The sequence below is a fragment of the Panthera uncia genome, assembly GCF_023721935.1.
Source record: "Panthera uncia isolate 11264 chromosome B2 unlocalized genomic scaffold, Puncia_PCG_1.0 HiC_scaffold_24, whole genome shotgun sequence".
Lineage (NCBI taxonomy): Eukaryota > Metazoa > Chordata > Mammalia > Carnivora > Felidae > Panthera > Panthera uncia.
Genome location: NW_026057580.1, coordinates 99092396 through 99116391, shown reverse-complemented (window position 1 = coordinate 99116391; position 23996 = coordinate 99092396). Strand labels below are relative to the sequence as shown.

The 23996-nt window shown below is 36.8% G+C and overlaps 1 non-coding gene across 1 annotated transcript; it reads right to left on the bottom strand.

Annotated features, from left to right (window-relative positions):
- Positions 1-926: 926 nt before the first annotated feature.
- LOC125939215 (small nucleolar RNA SNORA70) lies at positions 927-1060 on the bottom strand. The gene has a single exon (XR_007462968.1). It is a non-coding gene; the product is annotated as a small nucleolar RNA SNORA70 (small nucleolar RNA).
- Positions 1061-23996: the final 22936 nt, after the last annotated feature.

Genomic DNA, 23996 nt, shown 5'->3' with positions numbered 1-23996 from the left:
AATAAATACATAAACATTAAAAAAATCCAACCCCAGGACACTGGGGAAAGAAAACATTGTTTACTCTTCTTTAGGATCAAAAGGAATAAGAACAAAAAGCCCATATAAACATAATATTGTAACAGGCTAATTTTAATATTTCACTTTTTTAACATTTAATTTTTATGGAAAGGTATATAACTTAATTTGTAATATATTCAAATCATTCTCTAAGCCATATCAAAACTGTAGTTCTCAGGTAGCTACAATCTGGACCTAGATACCTATACTAATAATATCTGCCACTCAGTCTCTGGGCCACTGGAATGCAGGCCTTTGGTATATCAGGAGGTCCTCTAAATGAGCAACATGTCTCTGGAAATACTCTTGGAAATTCAGAAAGAAAGTTTATTCTGTGGGCATCAGGCTAGATCTCTCCAACTACCCACTTCATATAAGAATGAGCCTCAATGGTCCTTCTACTAAGACCCTGGCTTTTCTTCTTTCTTTCTTTCTTTCTTTCTTTCTTTCTTTCAGACAGGAAGTAAGGTTTATTGGTGGGCATGAATAGGGAAGGGCAGTGCCGAGGTTTTCATGAGTGCAGAACCTGTCATTTGTCCAAGGGGCCATCATTAGGGATGTATTTGATCCCACAGCCATCTGGGATAAGCCACTTTTCAGCCACCATGTCTTCAAATTCGTCTACATTAAACTTAGTAAAGCCCCACTTCTTGGAAATATGGATCTTCTAACAGCCAGGGAACTGGCCCTACATAGGGCCTGAGTCACATGCTCCTTGTTCTGCAAGTTGGTACAGATGGACATGATGCTTGGCCAATGTGGACCCTGATCACTGTGCCCTATGGCTTTCCAAAGGCACCCTGCATACCTGTCTGGAGCCTAGATTGGAGATAGCATGAGGTCAAACATCAATGTCCATTGGAAAGGGCCATCTCCAAGGTTCCTTAGAGCAACCCATACATTCAACAGGCTGCATACACTACCAAGGAGGCTATTGTTTGCAGCCATTGCACACCAGGCTCCCATGGGGAAAGATTACAGTCAGCTTAATTGGCTGCAGAAGACCCTTGATTTTCTGTGGCTCTCTAGCTCTCTACAGGGTTAGTGGCTCTCCCTGAGGGTTCAGCTGGCTGGCTTGGGGAGCTGAGGCCTTCAGTCTTTCTTCTTCCTCCCCATCTCTTCCAGATATATTCCCACAGTTCTTGGTATCAGCTTGCGCCATCCTTCCAACTAAGAACTTGGCAACCTCCATTTGACCCGAGAAGACCTCTTCCCCCAAAGGGCTGTGGACAACACTTATTTCATAGAGCTGTGACGCCTGAGCAGGGCTTCCAGGTTGTCACATACTCATTGATCTGGTCTCCTGTTCCCTTCCCAAGAGGAAAGAAAGAAGCAAGCAGCCTTACTGTCTTAGGCTTCCCCCATCTCACCTCAGTCCATGGTCTGGTCCTGCTTTGTTCATTTCTGTCTTGGAGGATGATTTATAAGGCAGCACAGCTGCAGCCCCATCACTGATACAAATGGCAGGGATCTATTTTATATATGGGAATTATTGTTTAAATTATGCTGTGTGTTTTGAAGCTATTTTATTACTCTTGATGTTTCTTTAATGTTTTCAGAATTGAAGTGGAAAAAGTATGCATGATTAAGCATGTTAATCCACCAATGGAATTATGGACCACCAAACAGTTCATTGTTTCTTCTAGTTAATATGCTGGAATCTTAGGAAAAGAAAACAGACACACAAAGTTTTTGGCCAGTGACTGAATGTGCCATTCAAACTACAGTGATGCCAAGAAAGGTTTGCTTTTGCCTTGGTTCATTGACAGGAAATTATTGGAACATGCGTGAGCAATTTTTAGTTTTATATTATCTTTTCTTTTGTGATGTTGCATCAACTTTCTCCAGCCAAGTGCCCCAATTCCAGGCAATACCAATGGAAGATACGTGCAAAGATGTGCCGTATTTTAAATCACCAAAAAGATTTGTAACTAAGTATTAGAGAAAACTTCTATAAAAAGTCAGTCAGTTTTATGCTTAAACATTGAGGTACAATATCGTATCCTTTTCTTTTATTTTACCCTACTATTTTACTTATTCCTTATCTTTTCATCTCCTCCCCTCGTAGTTTTCAATACCTGGAATGTTTTGCTGTTAATGTGGTTGTATAAGGTAACTTTTATTCTAAAATATACTGCTGGCCACCATCATGATGAAGTATCCCAAAAGTGAATTTTCCTCACTGAATTCTACTCCTGAAACCAATATTGCACTACATGTTAACTAACTAAAATTTAAATTAAAAAAATAAATAAGTCAGAAATTGATGGAACTATAAAGAGAAATAGAAAAAAATTACAATGCTTCAAAATATCCTCCTAAAAATTGAGAATTACATCTTTCTTCATGAAGTTGACTTGTTTTGCTTTCTTTAGAAATACCAATGATATGAAAAATGTTTTAAAATAAATTTCTTGCATTAAAAAAGTGAAATTTCCTGTTGCACAGAGACAGATTATTTTTGGCAGAATCAGCAAAAATTTTGGTTACACTAATCACATTTTTCTGCACAACAAAATCAGAAGCAATATTTTTGGATCCCTGTCGATTGTGCCTCCATTTATACTGGCAGCAACAATTGACAAAAGTTGCCATCATAGTACTTCTCAGAGTACAGGAAATCACTGATTTTATATAAGGGCCACTCTCAGAATCAAGGGAGAGGGTTAAAAAGTATCTTTCAGATGGGGCGCCTGGGTGGCTCAGTTGGTTGGGCGGCCGGCTTCGGCTCAGGTCATGATCTCGTGGTCCGTGAGTTCGAGCCCCACGTCAGGCTCTGTGCTGACAGCTCAGAGCCTGGAGCCTGTTTCAGATTCTGTGTCTCCCTCTCTCTCTGACCGTCCCCCGTTCATGCTCTGTCTCTCTCTGTCTCAAAAATAAATAAACGTTAAAAAAATTAAAAAAAAAAAGTATCTTTCAGAAACTGAACCTAACAAAAAGAAAATAAAATAGATTCTGGTCTCCTGTGGAATTCTTTGCAGAAAAAATCATATTCTAATAGATATTTCATCAAAAAGTATTGCTGATGAGAGCACAGTGTTTTGTAAACGCTGTATGTTCCGACCTCCATTGAAAATGCAATAAACCCAAGGAAAGCTAGATTTGATTATTTTTTTAAAAATGTTTAAAGTTTATTTATTTATTTTGAGAGAGAGAGAGAGAGCAGGGGAGGGGCAGAAAGAGAGGGAGAGAATCCCAAGCAGGCTCCATACTGTCAGCACAGAGCCTGATGCAGGGCTGGAACTCAGGAACCATGAGATCATGACCTGAGCTGAAACCAAGTGGCTCAACTGGCTGAGCCACACAAGATCAGCTTAAAAGTTGACAATTTTAAACTTTATTATCATTAGGTAACATTAGACTCATAAAGCCATTTGCTTAAAATGTTAAAAAGAAGGGAAATGGCTTTTTAAAAAACGTGCGAAGTGTTTCTTGGCATCATTCAAGAAAAATTCTGAATCATTTGAGCACCAGAGTATCCTGGTCACCAGTACTTAAGATCAAATTTATTTTACTGTCTTTCTTGGTCAAGTAAGAACTTTTCGTAGTGAGATCATGCTCCTCAAAAGCTGCCTTATGTTCCCTTTAGAAAGACAAGAACTTAGCAGAGGGGATAAACATCAATAAAGGATGTTGTAACTGATGAGGAAGAAAGCTCTTTTGTTTGAGAAAAGAGTAATTTTGGGAGTTTGCACCCAAAAGGAAATGGAAAAGATAAATAAAGAGGAATGAGAAAGGAGGAGGAAGAGTAATGAAATCTCCAGATGAGATAATTATCCATTATACTTATTTTTTCTCATGCTATTATGTGAACCTATCCTCTTGCTCATTTCCAAAAATCACTAGTGAAGTCTACCAGGGTCATGATCACTTTATTGAGAGTGTGTTGGGGGGCGGGTAGGGGTATTTTAAACTTGAAGAATGGACTGGATTTCATATCTTGGCCATTGTGGTATGTAACAGAGGTATCGAAAAATAAAAGAAAAAGAAGGAAAGAAAGAAAAGGGATGGAAGGAAAAAAGAAAAAAATATCTCCTTGAAAATACAAAAATATTCTGAGAAATCTTGGCGTGTGACTTCTATAGGTTGAGAAATTGGGAGAGGGTGCAGTACCAATGCTATTTAGATCCAACATACAAGTGGTCCCAACTGATACCTTACTGGCACTAGGAAGAGATGCTCCTTATGAAGTTGGGGCACTTTCCAAAACTCCCCTCGAGCCTCATTACTATCCAATGTCTTTTATGCTGATGCTAAGAAACTCTGCCTTGCCTCCCTGATTTGATCTTTGACAGTTGACCAAAGTTAGCTGTACAGTTGGCGGGAAAGATAACGACCTTGCTTTCATCACACAGAAGGAATTGGATCAAATGTTAGGGCTTAGATTGGATGCACCAGGGACTCTCCTCCAATGATGATGATGGTGGTGATGATGATGATGATAGATGGTTCATTGCACAGAATTCCATCTAGAACTGTACTGGCTACCCGCCTTATTTTGCCATTCTTCTTCTATCACTTGGACCAGACACTGAAACCAGTGCCATGTGATCAAAGACCTGATTTAATGTCTTGGCAATTCTGTACTTTGGGGTGAAGAATACTGCAGTCCAGGGTTTTCTAAAATGGAAAGGATCTACTGATACTGCTACAGTCCAATCGCCAAATTAAGACTCCTGATAACACACCTAGCTTAACTCATACCTGACAGCTGCTTCTCTTGGGACCCTGAGTATTGGAACATACATCTGTAATTGCTGGGGCCAGCTTTAGCAGGCTGCGATTCTCCCCACCATGTCCCTTGCCTTTGAGCTGAGTATTCTAGAGTCAAACTAGCCTTATTCCATAACATCATCTCCATTTCCCAAAAGAAACTGCGACTCAGAGCTGTTAAGATGCTGCTCAAGGTCATCTAGCTAAACTGGGTTCTCAGAAACAGCTTTGTCTGTTTCTGAATCTAGACCATCTGTTCTCTCCATATTTTCACCCAGCCTCCCATTATTTGTATTTTGAATCATTCCATGAAGGATTTGAGGTTTTAAAATTAATAACTGAATTCTGGTTTATAAATCAGCACCCTGTACAATTGGATAGCATGAATAAATTCCAGTGCAATTTCTCCTTATGATAAACTAGCCTTCAGTGCCACAGATCCAGCAATTGGACCAATGGTGAATTTGCTAAAATGACACTCCATAAAGCCACCTGAAACAACCCCTGATCTTTCGCAGGTATTGGAACTACAATGGAAACATTTTGGTCTCCATGAGTGTCCACAACACTGTGGATAATGTCACTTAAGAGCCTATTTAGCAGAGACTTGAGATCCAGTTGTGATTATCTCCAGCTCTCAACAAGTCACCTTAAAGCAAATTGAATTCAATGCTTAAACCTTATCTTTAAACTCAGAATAGCTGCAGCAGGGAGTAGAATGAGTCAGTCCTTCTAACACATTCTCCCCTTAACCTATCACATTGTGGCACCACCCACCTGCTCACAAAGAGACTTCCCCATAATTCTCCTCAGTTCTTTCAGCCGGATCTTGATTTTGGAAGCACAATGGGTATTTGATGTGCTTCACTGAATCATTTGGTCCCACTTCCTATTTTCAAAGTGATTCTCACTGGATCTCCTTTAAATAGAACTTTGAAGATTTCTTCCTTCTTGGTGGGCCTGTTTTATTGGCTCTCTACCCAAAGAGTTATCTCTAGCAATCTAATATCAGGAGTGCTCTTAACATTCTGTTAGCTCTCTCACTATCTAGGCCTCAAAAGTCAATTTTTCAACTTCACTAAAAGGAAATGAGGTTTTTCTCAAAGTGGCAAGACATTTCTTTCCTTGGCCTGCTCTTTGGTAGCACAGTGGTTAAGAACAAAATCTCTGGATTCACAGCTAAGTATAAATGCCAGCACCAGAATTTACCAGCTGTGTGGTCTTGGGCATGTGCCTTAATCTGTCTAAATCTCAGTTTCCATTTCTATCAAATAAGGCTAACTATCTGCCTTCATATACATTGAAAAAATGGATATAAGGCACTTAGAATAGTCATAAATAAGTACTTAGAAAATATGAGCTGTTATTCATTAAAATAATTGTCTTAAATTAAAAAGTAATGAATAGCCCTAAAAATGAGAAAAAAATGCAAATCATTGCTTGTGAGGTGGAGTTGAAGAAAACATTTGTATATCTAATGGATTTGTGGCCACGGATTAGCGTTCTACTTACAGTTTAACAGTTCTCCTTTCAACTTTTCCCCTATATGATTAATGCATTTGGCAGAGGACTGACAGAGTAATCTCTCTAAAACCTGCCACTAATCTGGTTACATTCTGTTCAAAAGATTTCAATGGATTGTCATTGTCAAATAATTCAAACACACACTCTTTATCTTGACACCCTCCCTCCCTACTGAAAGGGCCTCAAGATGTTAACTATGAAGAATCTGTCAGAAGGCTTGGGGTATAATTGGCACACATTAAGTCTTGCTTTGCCTTCTTTTCCTTGAATATTATTGCCCAACTTAACTACAACTCCCTCCGTGCTTCTGTGGGTAGGGACATCTCAGTGTCTCTTGCAAAATTTCCAATGTCCCTTCTGCCCCTACTTACCCAATTTGTCAACCCTCCTTTTCCTTCACAGGCCCAGCTCAAATGTTAACCCATCTGTAATCCTTTGCCTAGTCTTCTCATTTAAGGGAGCTCTGTGGCTTTTTAAAACAACATTCTACTCCTGTGTATTTTATTACACTTTCCAGGGACTCGACAAGTTTCATATCACTTTGGAAATACCAAGGATTTTAAATTTTGCCAAAGGCAGTGTTACCTGAGAAATGACCTATAAGGAACCTCATACCCCTCCAAGCTGAGGCCTGACTGAGGCTCAAGTATGTGAAAGAAAGAGCATGGGGTTTGAAGTCTAGCAGAGTTTGAATCTCATCTCTGGGATTTAACAATTAGTTGGACATGGGCAATTACTTAACCTCTATGAGAATTGGTTTCCTCTAATAGGACTGCTAATGACCACTTTTGAGTTTTTGTTCTGCAGATTTGAGATAATATATACAAATCTCAGTGCCTACCAAAAAAAGTATGTGCTAAGAAAATGCCAAATATAATTACTGTTTAGTTAACTGGCAAAACTTTGACTCTAGTGAGTCAATTATTCAAGCCTGGTCCATACATAAGCTTCATAAATTCATTTAGTTTTTCCAGGACTTAGGTGAGATGTGTCAGTCAAGGCTCAGCTCAACAGCTCAAGCTGAACAGTTCAGCTATGGCTGACTGCAAACCCAAGTGATGCCTTGCTTTGAGAGACCCAGTCAAATTCTCCCTGAAGAATATGAATCATTTTTATAAATATAACCACAAAGGAAGTTATTTTGGCTCAGTATTATATCCACATTTCTCTTTGAGAAAACAGTACCACTGGAAAATGAACTAATCTTACATTAAAAAAAATTTTTTTTAACATTTATTCATTTTTGAGAGACAGAGCGTGAGTGTGGGAGGGACAAAGAGAGAGGGGGAGACACAGAATCCAAAGCAGGCTCTAGGTTTTGAGCTGTCAGCACAGAGTCTAAGGTGGGGCTTGAACTCACAGACCTCGAGATCATGAGCTGAGCCAAGGTTGGACACTCAACTGACTGAGCCACCCAGGTGCCCCAAACTGATCCTACATTTTAAAATTTAGGTATCAGTTGTATTACAACCCCATGTTGTAACAGAAACATGAGGTCCATCCATGGAAGTGTGTTTGTCCAACACCTCAAACCCAGTTAATGACCGAACTAGGTCAGGTTGTCTGACTCCCAGCATACTCAATAGGTATTAATTTTATTTCCCTTTGCTTTTCTTTTCACCTATTCCAAGCTAAACTTCTATTAATTACAACAGCTCCAAGCTTATTTCATTTGGGAACTTGTTTTGATTTTGAACAGAAGAAGAAGGGGTCCAAAATGATGGCAATAAAATCCTTTTCCTCATGGTAAAAATTGTGTATTGTTCATGCAATGAAATCAATTTGGCTAAAGAATTCAAACTTTAAAAGAAAATCTCTTCACAGTGGGTAAGAAACAGGCATTGCTTTTCTGAGTGTCAAGAAAATTGAAGTGCAAATAGATGAAAGCTATGTCTAAAAGATATCAAAACCTTTTTCATTTCGCATCTGGATGTTTTTGACATTATGTAGAGTCAAAGTAAATTTCTGCAAGTCTTAGAAAATCAGAGTAGAAGAATAAAGAACGAAATCCAGATTTTCTAGGTCCCCCTTTCATCATGCTTCATTCATTTGCAGCAACGCTTCTGTGCTCCTCATTGTTTCTAAAATGTATCTATGCTTTTTTTTTCAAAAATCACAGTTGCTTTTGAAAATGTTTCTCCTTCTTTTTAAAGTAAATGAATTACTTCACAATTCATTGACTGAAAAATTAATTCTTTTTTGAGACAAACTAAGCAATCATGTTAGATTAAAATTCCTCATTGATGAGCATCCCAGGATGCTATTTATCAAGTACCCATATACTTGTTTACAAAAAAAAGTAATATTGCATAATTGGTGGTATGTGCAGTTTTTTGATGAATTGGCATTTTGAGTAGACACAATTCAGACATATATTTAAAAGCCATAAGTAGGGTAACCTAACCCATGTGTTTCTTTGAAAAAAGGAAATCCTTTTCTTCAATGTTTTACAAGTCAAGATTAGGAGAACTTGAAGAAATACAATCTTTATTTTTGATGGAGAGAGACCTCAGCCATTCCACACCTCAGGAGACCAATTCTTTCACTTTTTCTTCAAAGTTTACACCAAAGAAAACCAGAAGTTACTGTAGATATGGTTGAATTATTCTCTAGGTCTATAAAGATTCAAAACCTAATTAGGTTAAAGTTTTGTATACAGATACAATGTCTTCAGTAGTTGACAGCCAGTCAACGAAAGCCTTCCATTGATTGCAGGGAAGAGAGCCTGTAGCTGATACTTTGTTATCATTAAATATCCATTTCCCTTTACTTCTTACCATCAGAGCCCATTTATTGCTGTGATATTGTCTCCTGATCAAGAAAGAGGAAAGGAAAGGAAAGGAAAGGAAAGGAAAGGAGAGGAGAGGAAAGGAGAGGAAAAGAGAGGAAAGGAAAGGAAAGGAAGAAAGAAGGGAAGAAAAGAAGAAAGAAATTCCCAGTCTTCCTTGCAGGCGGGCATGGCCAGTGACATTCTTCTAGCTTATGAAATGTAAGCAAAGTTACTATGTGTGGCTTCTCAGAAAGCTCTTTAAAAGCAGGTTGAACACAAATAATCCAGTGAAGAAATGGGCAGAAAACATGAATAGACACTTCTCGAAAGAAGACATCCAGATGGGCAATAGGCACATGAAAAGATGCTCAACGTCGCTCCTCGTCAGGGAAATACAAATCAAAACCACACTCAGATATCACCTCATGCCAGTCAGAGTGGCCAAAATGAACAAATCAGGAGACTATAAATGCTGGAGAGGATGTGGAGAAACGGGAACCCTCTTGCACTGTTGGCAGGAATGCAAACTGGTGCAGCCACTCTGGAAAACAGTGTGGAGATTCCTCAAAAAATTAAAAATATACATACCCTATGACGCGGCAATAGCACTGCTAGGAATTTACCCAAGGGATACAGGAGTACTGATGCATAGGGGCACTTGTACCCCAATGTTTACAGCAGCACTCTCAACAATAGCTAAATTGTGGAAAGAGCCTAAATGTCCATCAACTGATGAATGGATAAAGAAATTGTGGTTTATATACACAATGGAGTACTACGTGGCAATGAGAAAGAATGAAGTATGGCCGTTTGTAGCAACGTGGATGGAACTGGAGAGTGTTATGCTAAGTGAAATAAGCCCTACAGAGAAAAACAGATACCATATGGTTTCACTCTTATGTGGATCCTGAGAAACTGAACAGAAACCCATGGGGGAGGGGAAGGGAAAAAAAAAAAGAGGTTAGAGTGGGAGAGAGCCAAAGCATAAGAGACTGTTAAAAACTGAGAACAAACTGAGGGTTGATGGGGGGTGGGAGGGAGGGGTGGGTAGGTGATGGGCATTGAAGAGGGCATCTTTTGGGATGAGCACTCGGTGTTGTATGGAAACTAATTTGACAATAAATTTCATATATTGATAAATAAATAAATTAATTAATTAAATAAATAAAATAAAAGCAGATGAACAAATGCCACTGACTCCTTGCTCTTAATATTCTTGCTGCGTGAAAAAAAAAAAAAAAAGCAGAAACAAAAAACATTCTTCCTGCATGGAACACTGATGTGATACAAGAGATGTCACAGCCACTTTTTTTTTTTTTTTTTGCCCTAAGAAGACATTCATGAAGAATCGAATCGCAGGCTGAGCAAAAAGAAAAAGCCAGGGTCTCTAATGGCATCATGGAATTAATTTACCAGTCTTGGACTTCCTATTTCATTGCTTCGTATTTTAGGAGACAAACAAAAACAAAAAACAATTTAAAGAGCTCTAACTGGATAAGTCACAATAAATTGAGCTTTTTGTTACAGGCATTGAAATATTTTTTTTTCTCCTGAGTGGTAACCTTATTTGTGCTTTGACGAGTAAGGTTGAAAATTAACATCTTTTCTTCTTTGTGGAGTAATTTTGTAATAGAACAGACATTTTATCAGCAGCATAAAGATTGATCATTCTTCACCATTCAAGATGTCTCTTGATCGTTGTCATTGATCCTTCTCATCTTGAAAGGGTCAATAACACAAATTATTATAAAACTGCTTAACCCATATCAGATTCAGCAACAAGACAGATTAAATCAGCAAGGAAACTGGGAGGACATATTTTACATGCACCGGAAGCACTCTCTCTTCACTATTTTGCCCACCACTACTTCTACTCCACTATTATTATTAATATGATATTAACAGTGCTTAGAAACACTGGAAGACACTGAAATGGTAAGCATGAAAGTTCTCACTTCAGAGATGAATGACCCAAGCAGCTTTTCCAACTTAACATCTTAGTAATCATGGAACCTTTTAAAGTAGATATTTTGAAAAAAATGTATAATGTATGTGATAAAATGCATCAATCTCAAATTTTCAGTTCGATGACTTTTGTCCGTTTTATTCACCCATTTACTATCAATTCTTAATTTTAGCAATACTAGTGCTATCTTATTATAGTTCAAAATTGCCTAATAATGAGGTTGAAAATCTTTTCATTTATGTATCTTTGGTTTTGAAATTTTTTTCAAATCTTTTGTTATTTTTTTTTTTTACAGAGTTGTTTTATTTGTCTTCTTACTGAGCAGTGAGAATTCTTTCTATATTCTGAATGAAAGGAATTTAGGGAATGTGTGTCTTGTACATATTTTCTCCCAGACTCTGGTTTTCCTTTCCATTATTGTAACAGTTTCCCAAAGAGTCAAATTTTTAAATTTGGTAAAATCCAATTTATTAAGTTTTCACTCTTACTTTTTGGTTTTAGGTCCTATTAAAAAAAAAATCTTTGCCCAATCTAAGGTCACTAAGGGAAAAACATTTTTCCCTATGTTTTCTTCTAGATGTATTGTAGGTTGAGTTCTAACTTAGGTCTATGATCAATTTTGTGTTAAATTTTGTAGATGGTGTGAGTTAAGAACCAAGAGCCAAGGCTTAATCTCTCTTTCTCTCACTTTCCTTATATATATGACATAATATATATACATACACATACAGTAAAACCTTGTCTTGTGAGCGTAATTTGTTCTGGAAACAGGTTTGTAATCCAAAGCACTTGTATATCAAAGTGAATTTCCCCATGAGAAATAATGGAAACTCAGATGCTTCGTTCCACAACCCAAAGATATTCATATAAAAATGACTACAAAACTGTAATATAATACAAAATAATAAAGGAAATAAAAAATATAAAGAAAAATAAACAAATCACCTGTACTTGCCTTTGCAAACCTTTGTGACTGGTGTGCAGGAGACAAGAGAGAGCAGCGTTATTGTGTAGGACAACTTTCACTTTCACTAACAGAATCACTGCTGTCTATTGGCTCAATGGACTCTTTTTCTGCATGGGCCATTGTATATGCTTGCACGAATGTTGACTACAGTACAGTATTAATAAACTCTTGTCATATACTCTATTTAATGTAACTGGCAATAAGGCAGCAGAAGAAAAGGTCTATATCTGCAGGCAGCCTGACCTAGAGTGAAGAAAAGCATTCCTAAGCTTACTCTTGAATGGGAAGCAAAGGACTGTCCATAGGTACTCTGCAGTGACAAAAACACACTAGTGCCAGTTATGGGCACCTTCCAATGTTCTCAAAAATCACTGATTTCTGCCAAACACCACAGTCTGAGACTGAGTAGCCAAGCATGGGAAACAATCACCCATAATCCCTCAGAGAGAGGGAGAGAGAGAAGAGAGAACCATTGGCTTTGTTGTAATCATGTGACATTCAGCATCACATGCTATTCATATTGCAATACCTCACTCATTTGTCAAGTTAAAATTTATTAGAAATGTTTATTCATCTTGCAGAACATTCACAGAACAAGTTACTCACAATTCAAGGTTTTACTGTATATATATATACTGTATATATATATATATATACTGTATGTGTATATATATAGTGTATGTGTGTGTGTGTGTGTGTGTGTGTGTGTGTATACATAGTTTTCGGGTTGTTTCCACATCATTTATTGTAAAGATCTTTTCCCCCTTTGAATTACCTTGCCAAATTTGTTGAAAATCAATTGGCACTTTTTTTGGAAATCAATTAGATCTATACAAACTCCTCATTCTGTTCCATTGAGGTATATATCTGTTTTTATCCAAACACCATACTGTCTAGATTACTAAAGCTCTAGGATTAAATCTGGAATTCGGGTAGTATAAGTCCTGTGACTTTGTGTTTCTTTTTTTGGATTGTTTTAGCTATTCACTGTCATTTGCTTTTCCATGTAAAGTTTAGAAATTGCTTGTCATTTCTTACCTAAAAAGTCGGTTGGGATTTTGATTGAGATGTGCTGAATATATATAGATCAATGCAGGGAAATTGACAACTTAGTATAGTTTAGTCTTCTGATGTGGGAAGCTAATATAACCCTCCATTTACTCCATTAATTTCTTTCAAAACTATTTTGTAGCTTTAGGATACAGGGCATTCTCCTACATACTTTGTCAAATTTATTCCTAAGTATTTTATACGGAATTGTTTTTATTTTTTTATTTATTTTATTTTTATTTAATTTTTTTTTTTATTTTATAGAGAGGGAGAACAAGTGGGGGAGAGGGGCAGAGAGAGAGAGAGAGAGAGAGAGAGAGAGAGAATCCCAAGCAGGCTCCACACTCAGCATGGAGACCAACGTGAGGCTCAATACCACAACCCTGGGATCCTGACCTGAGCTGAAATCAAGTCAGACACTCAACTGACTGAACCACCCAGGCACTCCTATATGTCATTGTTTTAAAATATCAATGTCCATTTTTTGTGTGAAATAGAAATACATTGATTCTAGTATGTTGATTGTGTATCCTGCAAATTGGTTAAACTCACTTAGCTCTCTTTTCTGTAGCTCTCTTTTTCTCTAATATTTTGTAGATATAAAATTTTCTTTATAAAAAAATTAATAATAAATAAATAAATAAATAAATAAATAAAATTTTCTTTATAACTTACCATGTTGCTCATAAATAAAAACATTAATTCTTTCTTTAGAGTCTGTATGTGTTTTTCCTTTGCTTCTTTAATCACATTGGCTAGGACATATAATACAATGTTGAATAGAAATTTTACGAGTGGACATTTTGACCTCATTCCCTAACTTATGGGGAGAAACATTCAAATTTTCACCATGAAGTATGATGTTATCTTTAGGTTTTTGTTAGGTGTCTTTTGTCAAGTTGAAGAAGCCTCATTCTCTTCCTAAATTTGCTGAGAGACTTTTCTCTGAATGGGTGTTGAATTTTGTCAAATGATTTTTCTGCATCTATTGAGATAGTCATATGGTTTCCATTTTTTAAGCTATTAACATGGTGAATTACAACAATTGATTTTCAAATGTTGAACTAATCTTGTATTACTGGGCTAAATCCCATTTGGTGGTGATTAATCCTCTTCATATACATATATTGCTGAATTTGGCTTGCTAAACATTTGTAAAGAATTTTTTTGCATCTATGTTTATGAGAAATAATGATAAATAGTTCCCTTTTCATTGTGTTATCTTTGGCTTTGGTATTAGGGTAATGTTAGCTTCATAGAGTGATTTGCGAAAAGTCTTCCATTTTCAAGAAGAGATGGTATCATGTAGTATAGTATAGGTATAATATAGTATAGAATTGATATTATTTCTCCTTTATATGTTTGTTAAAATTCACTAGTAACTTTTGTGATTTGTACCTTACAGGAAATTTGTCTATTTCAAATAAGTTGAAAATTTATTGCCATAAACTTGCTCATTTTATTCCTTTGTTATCCTTTTAATGTTTGCATCATCTGTAGTGATATCTTTTGCCTGAGTCCTGTTATTAATAATTATATCTTTCCTTTTTACCTCAACAGTCTAACTGTGGATTTTTCAATTTTACTGATCTTTCAAACAACTAGAATTTTGATTCACTAATATTCTTTTTTTCTTTTAATATATATATTTATTTTTGAGAGAGACAGAGAGACAGAGCACCATTGGGGGAGGGGCAGAGAGGGAGACAGAATCTGAAGCAGGCTCCAGGCTCCAAGCAGTCAGCACAGAGCCCAGAGCCTGATGCGGGGCGGGAACTCACGAACCTGGAGATCATGACCAGAGCCACCGTTGGACCCTCAACCGACTGAGCCACCCAGGCGCCCCTGATTCACTGATATTCTATGTTGTTTTTATATTTTTTTTTCATTGAATACTTCTCATATTTATTATTTCCTCCTTTTTGTTTACTTTGAAATTAATTTTCTCTTTTTTTATAGGTTTTTAGGGTATAAATTTATGTCAATGATTTTGAAATCTTACAAATATAAACATTTATTGCTATGAATTTTCATTTAACCACTATTTTAACTGTATCTCATAAGTTTCATTATGTGGCATTTTAATTTTCACGTAGTTCAAAGTATCTCCCATTTCTTCCATGTAAACTTTTTCTTTTACCCATGTTTTATTTAGGAAAGTGATTTTTAATTTGCAAATATCTGGGGAGTTTCCAGGTGTGTTTCTGAGGTTGATTTTTTTTAATTTAATTATATTGTAGTCAAAGAACATACTTTTTAAGGTTCCAAATATTTTAAATTTCTTGGGACTTGTTTTATGTCCTAGAAAATAGTCTAACTTGGAAAGTGTTTCATGTGCACTTGAAAAGAATGCGCATTCTGTTGTTCTGGGTGAAGTATTCTCTAAATGTCAATTTGGTTAAAGGTTGATAGTGTCATTCAGGACTAGTGTAGTCTTACTGATTTTCTTTCTTTTACTTCTATTAATTATTGAATGTAAGGGGTTAGTAGACCCAAATATAATCATGGATTTGTCTTTATTGTCTATTCTATACATTTTTGTTTCCTACACTTTGAAGCTTGTTACTAAGTGTATATACATTTAAGATTGATAGGTCTTGATAACTTAATATCTTTATTAGTATGAAATGAACTTCTTTATCCCTGGTAATGTTCCTTGTTTCAAGGTCTATTTTGTTTGATAGTAATATAAACACTCCAGCTTTCTTTTGATCAGTAATTTATGGGATATAATTTTCCATCTTTTTACCATTAAATTACCTGTTTCAATATAGTTAAACTGGACTTTTTTAGGTAGCATATAATTGGGTCTTGCTTTTGTATCAACTTGACAATCTCTGCCTCTTAATTATACCATTAACTTTTAATGCAATTGATAGACTAGAGCTTAAAATTACCCTCTGGCTATTTTCTATTTATTCTTCCTAATCTTTGTTTCTCTTTTCCTATTTTCCTGCCATTTTGGTATTAATTGAGTGTTTTTGCCTATCTGCATTGTTGGCTTATTAACTAAAACTCTTTTTTGCTTTTTTATGGTAATTCTATAATATCTACATTCCAATAATATTATACAAGTTCATATATAGTATAAGAACTTTACAACAGTGTAGTTCCATTTTTCTGCTTCTGGCTTTTGTGCTATTTTGTCATGACTTAACTTTTACATATGTTGTATACTCCAAAATATAGTTATTTTTGTTTCTGAAAGTCTATTATCTTTTAAATTTCTTCAAAATATATGTTTACTTCTTCAACTGCTTTTCATTCCTTTGTGTAGATTGAACTTCTGGTAATATTTTCCTTCCTCCTGAAAGATTTACTTTAACACTTTTTGCAGTGAGGGTCTGTAGCAGTAGATTCTCTTAGCCTTTTTATGTCTGAAAAAGTCTTCATTTTTATTTTATTTTATTTTAAAAATATATGTTGGCTGGATATAAAATCCTACACTGATTTCCTTTTCCCTTTCAGTACTTTAAAGATGTTGCATTATTTTCTTCTGGCTTGCATGGATTCTGATGACAAGTCTGCTGGCATTCCTCTATACTTCACATCGTTTCCTTGTTTGTTTGTTTGTTTGTTTGTTTGTTTGTTTGTTTTTTCTTGCCTGGCTTATTTTAACATTTTCTCTTTAGCACTGACTTAAGCAATTTTGTTATGCTGTATCCTATGGCATTGTCTTCATTTTTATTCTGCTTGGGGTAAATTGGGGGCTAATCTGGACCACTACTGGGACAATAACTCCTTTTTCAAATTTTCAAATTTTTTATTTTTAAAAATTTTTAAAAATTTTTAATTTATTTTTGAGAGAGACAGACTGCAAGCAGGGGAGGAACAGAGAGAGAGGGAGACACAGAATCTGAAGCAGGCTTCAGGCTCTGAGCTGGCAGCACAGAACCCGATGTGGGGCTCAAACCCACAAACCGTGAGATCATGACCTGAGCTGATGTCAGATGCTGAGCAGACTGAGCCACCCAGGTGCCCATGAGACAATAACTCCTTAAGAAATCTACTCAGTGCTGTGTGTATGAAGACATTTTTCCACTCTGGCTGTTGGAAACAGCAACTCTCCTTCACCCTATCTGTCCCTCATCCTGTGTGAGCTCTAGGGATTGTTCTGCCTGCTCTTTTCTATGACTTTTTTCTCCCTTGACTCCTGTAGTCTCTTACATGCAAACCAAGATCAGAATTCTACCAAACCTCTACTAAAAAGAGGACCCTTTTGCAGACCTGCCTCCCAGTCTGGCTTCCTTGGGTTGTCAGACTCAGCTTTTTTTTTTTTCTTCAGTGAGACCACTGGGTTCTAGGCACATTTTTAAAAATATAGGTTAAAGTTTACCTTTGTCACTTTCCTAATTTATTTTTCCATTTCTCTGACATTTCCAAGTCCTTCTTTGGGGCCTCTGGGCCAACAGAGCTCCAATACCCTTCCTTTATGTCTTCAGTGCTGTGTGCGATTTTTTAAAATATACATATATCTGGCAATACAGTGTGATGGAATATAGTGGAGTTACAACCTTGACATGCCAGGAATCAAGTGTTCCTTATTCCAAAATTACCCATCTCTCCTTTCTCCAATCAAGATTATCCTTCTTTCTGTGGTAATTGGAAAAAAACAAATCTGGTCCAAATTCAAGATGCAATAAAGATTGTTGGTGAAGAGGGTGGGCTTTGGAGTCAGACTCCCTATGTCCAAATCCTGACTGCTCCTCACAGAGGTGCGGCCAGGGCAAGTTACTTAATCACTTTGAGCCTCAGTCTCCATTTGTAAAGTAGAAATAATTATAGGTACTGTTATAAGGCAATGTTAGGATTGAATAACATAACCCATGTAAAGAATTTAGGAACATGCCTAGTATAAGTGTTACAATGGTATTAAGTGTTAGTATTAATGCTCGTGTGGTATGTAACTGATGAACCCCTTGGCAATTTTAGAAGACACTTTTACACTTTTAAAGGATGTTTATTAATACAGATAAAACTCAGGTTGGTCTATTATATGCCTCTGTTTCCTTTGTACTATTCCACTTTCAAGCATCATGAATAGGGACTCTTACATGGCAGTTCAATCATTCCGGAACATTTATTCCTGTGTGCCACTGTGTGGGGGGGTCTTCAAGACCACCCTCAGATTTGATGATTTGCTAGGAGGACCAATAGTCCTACTTGCGGCTGTCACTTATTATAGTCAAAGGATACATTAAAAAATCAGCACAGGGAAGAGACAGACAGGCAAAGTCCAGATGAAACTAGGTGTAAGCTTCCATCGCTGGAATCACACACGGTACTCTTAGTCACCCCCTCCCCACCCCCCGCCCCCTCTTTGAAACTGACAACATGTTGTCTACCAGGGAAGCTTGTTAGAAGAGACTCAGTGCTCCAAGTTTTCATTGGAGTCTGGTAACATAGGTACTCTCTGTCTACCGTGTACCAAAATTCCAAATTCCTGAAGGAAAGTAGGCATTCAACATAAATCATTGCTTGCACAAATAGTTTCAGTGAGGCACTGTTTTCACAGTAGGGAAAATTTTATATCAGTATAGAGAACTATTTACCAGCCAAGTTACCAAATACCAGTCAAAGTTCGACCTTGCAAGCAGACCTTTCTAAGAATAGCAATATCAGACTTACTATATTAATTCTTTTCTGCATTGTCACCTTCTCCAAGCTCATAAACCAACATTTTAAGGCTTCCTGCCTTGCCAAAGATCTCCCAAAGTTCCCAACACCTGCAGTGCCAGCAAGTTTCCTAAAGCAAGCAGTCAAAAGGGAGGGGCAGATGAAGTATCCAGGATTATCAACATTTTTTTCATTATAATTCCAACCTAGTACAACATGTTTATGAATCCTAAATTGCTGCAGATGTTTTTCTTCATGTGTCACTGTGTTAGAGGCAAACTTTTAAGAAAGATAGGGCTACTGCAATAGCATTACACTAGGTATTCAAAAAATACTTTTGGTTGGGCAACCTCTTCCTATCTTAATCATATTATCAGGACTTGTCTGTTTTTATAATTGCTATTAGCACCTGGGTGGCTCAGTCAGTTGAGCGTCCAACTTCAGCTCAACTGAAGGTCATGAACCCCCAGGGTCATGACCCTGAGGTCATGATCTCGCGGTCCATGAGTTCAAGCCCCGCGTCGGGCTCTGTGCTGACAGTTCAGAGCCTGCAGCCTGTTTCAGATTCTGTATCTCCCTCTCTCTGCTCACGCTCTGTCTCTGTCTCTGAGAAATGAATAGACCTTAAAAAAAATTTATAATTGCTATTAGAAATAAAAAATGGTAGGGCCCCATTTTTTAGAGTGAGAGGTCCGATTCTTGATTTCGACCCAGGTCATCATCTTAAGGTTCATGACATGGAGCCCTGCATCGGGCTCTGTGCTGACAGTGAGGAGCCTGCTTGAGATTCTCTCTCCCTCTCTCTTTGCCCCTTCCTTGCTCATGCTGCTCTCTCTCAAAATAAATAAACTGAAAATATTTATTTTGAAAAGAAATAAAAAATGGTATTGTACTGATCAACTGAGGTTGAATATTTACGCAAAAAATAATACTTTCATTCATTTATTTGTGAATATCAACTACTTAGGAGATAAGTTTTTTCTTTATCTATTGACATACAAAGAAGACAGATATTTACATGATACATATCTATAGGATTGCATCTTCATCATAATAACCCTGATAACAATACATCTTTTTCTGATCTCTAAGTGAAAACACTCTAAGGAGTCATTTCATGCATCACACGAACATCTATGGCTTAATGATGTGCTCTTTTGTCTGGTAACTGATTCCATGAAAATTATGTGTGTGTGTGTGTATATATATTAACATGTATATAATATGTGTATTAACATGTGATACATACATATTAATATATGTTGATACATACATATATATATGTATATATATATATATATTCTTAAATACAGCTGGAATCATATTATGATAGATTACCATGGGGCACCAACTTTGGCCTGGATGTAGAAATCCATAACAACTACAAACCTTATTTTTAAATTTCATATGTCTGGAAGTTTAAAACCTACATGTTTGAACAATTCATAGGTTTAATTCAAAGGCCAAATAATCAATAATTCACATGTTTAAATAATTCATAAGTCAAAAATATACACACATGTACATGCAAGTTTTTTTTAATTGCTAAAAACATTATTAATTGATATTGTATTCTTATTCTGCTGCATTTGGAGTCTACTTTCAGTAGTTTATATTTCAATTATTTCCTTCCTTCCACTTTAGTTTTTAAGCTTGCTGCTTTTTTAATGCATATCTGAAGGCTCTAAATTTTCCTCTCAATGCGATTTTAACTATTTCCCACCAGTTTCAATGTGTGGCATTTTCATGAAAGTTTGGTTTTGTCAGTTTTTATGTTTCTTATGATTTCTTCTTTCACCTATGAACTACTTAAACATCTGGGTTTTTGGGGTGCCTAGGTGGATCAGTTGGTTAAGCGTCTGACTTCAGCTCAGGTCATGATCTCATGGTCCATGAGTTCAAGCCCCACATCGGGCTCTGTGCTGACAACTCAGAGCCTGGAGCCTGCTTCAGATTCTGTGTCTCCCTCTCTCTCTGCCCCTCCCCTGCCCACAGTCTGTCTACCTCTCTCAAAAATAAATATTAAAAAATTTTTAAAAAATAAAATAAACATCTGGGTTTTAAATTTCCAGACATAAGCAGTTGTAAAATAGCTTACTGGTTTCTAAGTGAATCTCTGGGTCACCTGGGTGGTTCAGTCAGTTAAGTGTCTAACTTCGACCCAGGTCATGACCCCAGGGTATGTGGGTTTGAGCCCCTGCATCAGGCTCTGTGCTGACAGCTTCTGATTCTGTGCCTCCCACTCTATCTGCCCCTCCCCCACCTGTGTTCTGTCTCTCTGCCCCTCTAAAATGAATAAACATTAGAAAAAAATTTAATGAGTGACCCTCATTGTGATCAGAAAGCATTGTCCAAATTAGACTAATTCTCTGAAATTTGCCACCTGCTTTTTAAAAATGTTTTTAACGCTCGTTTATTTTTTGAGAGAGAGACACACAGGGGTGAGTCGGGGAGGGGCAGAGAGAGAGGGAGACACAGAATCCGAAGCAGGCTCCAGGCTCCAAGCTGTCAGCACAGAGCCCAACACAGGGCTCGAATTCAGGAACCGCCAGATCATGACCTGAGCCGAAGTCAGACGTTTAACCGACTGAGCCACCCAGGCACTCCTGCCACCTGCTTTATATCTGAATAGGTGGTCAATTCCATCCCCAAATTGTACTTTTCAGAAATACTGACCCACTTGCTATGCCCTTAAAGTGCCAAGTTTTCCCACCTGGAATTCTCATTCCTTTGCTTGGAATCTAAGACCTCTTCCTGGATTCAGTCTTTTCTTTCTTTACTCCTAAAAAGCCTCCCTAAATCTTTCTAAGTTAAAAACCCCTTCCTTCCCTTATCATTTGTGTTTACCATTTCTATAATATCCATCCCTCACATCAACTTTTCTTCTGCTGTGTTCTATCACTTGTATCAGGACCACCTGAACTGCTTTTGAACTATACAGGTTTGTGGTTTTATCCCAAACCTATTCAACTAGAATCTTGGAGAGTAAGGAAGCTTCAGTTTCATCAAATTGATGTGAAAGCTGATTTTCTGGATATTAAAGTTGATGAACCACTGAGGTTTATTATAAGCATTTGTTGTTTGTCTATCTTCCCCTAATGTTTGCTTGTTTATAACTATGTCCCCAAACCTAAAACAGAGTCATTATGTTGATAAATAAAAGAAACAACAAATGTAATATAAATTTTAAATAATAAACCAGGCAGCCGCCCATGTGGTATGATTTCAGGGAATGCTATTTTTTCAGGTTGGTGTTGAAGTCTGGGCAATTCTACCAGCTTTTAGTGCTCTGAGTAAAATGCTAACACTTCTATTGGATTTAACTGGTCAAACCAATTTAAATAATTCATTCATGACTTCATAGAGTCTCAGAATTATAAACAACCATTTAGTATAAACAGGTCAATCTGTGTCATTATACAGACATTTAATCTGAGAATGAAAAGTACATTTGCTTGCCTGAGATGTTTAGCAAGTAGATGGAACTAGATCTTTCACTATTTATTCATGAACGAAGGAGACGAATAATAAAGAAGCCTTGAGAAGAAAGGGAAAATAGTGTGAGGAAACACCAATACAAAATTTACCTGATTTTGATTTGTTAGGATGTTAAACAGACAACCTGCAAAACCCAGATGAGAGTTTAAGGGGGAAAAAAAAGCCCAAATGAAGCTAATATACCAAGGAGATCAAACATTGATACACAGAGTCAAAAATTAAGAACATTTAAGATAGAAATCATTTAGTTTCCTTTTTTCTGACTTTCACCTCCATGTTTAAGCAACCAATTGGGAATTACAATCAGAAGTATTGTCACACAGTTGGGATAGTAAATTAACAACCAGAAGAAGAGATAAAATTGAATACCACTCTTTCTTTGGTTTCAATTAATTTAGGTTTAATGTGGGTCTGAATTAATTTTACATAGCTCCAGTTAACAAGTATATTGCTTCAATGGAGCAATTTTACCTGGTTACATATTTTTATGTTTTAACTATTCTAGTTGCTATTTCTCTTTCCTCTAAAATGTTCCACCAGATGGCAGTAAATGCACCACCTATTCTTTTAAAAATGGAAACCACATGCTGAATTAAACCAAATTTATCTCCAAGTGTTTTGTAGAGTTAAAAATTCATTGGGGAGGGGGGGTATGATGGCAGGAAAAAAACAGATTGAATATTTTATATGTTAAATGAAATATATAGTCACAAGGCCAATGTCAAAGAAAAAATTGGGGCACCTGGGTGGCTCAGTCAGTTGACCGTCCGACTTCGGCTCAGGTCATGATCTCACAGTTTGTGGGTTCAAGCCCGGCGTTGGGCTCTGTGCTGACGGCTTGGAGCCTGGGGCCTGCTTCGAATTCTGTGTCTCCCTCTCTCTCTCTGCCCCTCCCCTGCTCATGCTCTGTCGCTGTCTCTCAAAAATAAATAAATGTTAAAAATTAAAAAAAAAAATTAAAAAGTATCAAAATAGAAAGTATAAAACACTGATGTTTATTAAAAACATCTATAAATTGAGCCAGTAAAAGTGAAAAGGCCAAATCGGCCACATGTTGAATACATTTTAGTGAAGTGTTGCCTTTTTATACTTGGTAAATTATGGGGTCTGAATTAATTTCACAGATTTCACTTGTGAATATTTTCATTTCTCCTTAGCCCAACCAAAATACTTCAGATAGATAATAGAAATCACCAAGTCTTCCAAAAACCAATGCAATTAACATATACTTTCAATCTCTTTTAACTGACCAAAATCAGTCAACAGAATTAAACTTCAATTCTACCCAGCATTACAGCAGGACATAAAAGAGCTTTCTTTGACCAATCTTAATCTGAGTCAACAAGACTGTCCAAGTGGACCAGTACAATCATAGATTGCTAATTAGCAGAAGAATAGCATTTAGAGCAAAAGAGGGGATAGTGCAGTCTATTTACTTACATTGGTTGAAACACACCTGAGGCGTTACTCTGGATCTGCAAGTTTACGGTAAATTGAAAAAGTAAAAAGCATTTAAAGAACACGGACCACAGTCTGTATATACTGAGTAATTGTGAATTTTAAATCCATGGAAAGGATGTAGAGTTACACAACTATCTGCAAATATATGAAGAACTATGGTCTGGAAAAGGATTAAGACCTATTGGGTGACACCAGAAGATAGCAAAAAAACCAACAGGTGGAAAGAAAAGTCTCCATGGGACATAAGTGAAAAAGAATGCAAACTCAGATGGGATTAAGATAGTAGGAGGAAGAAGACTTTATCAGACCCAGAAATTGTCCCTAATGATCAATGGCTTTAACACTGACAGAGGATGGAATTTAAGATTTTG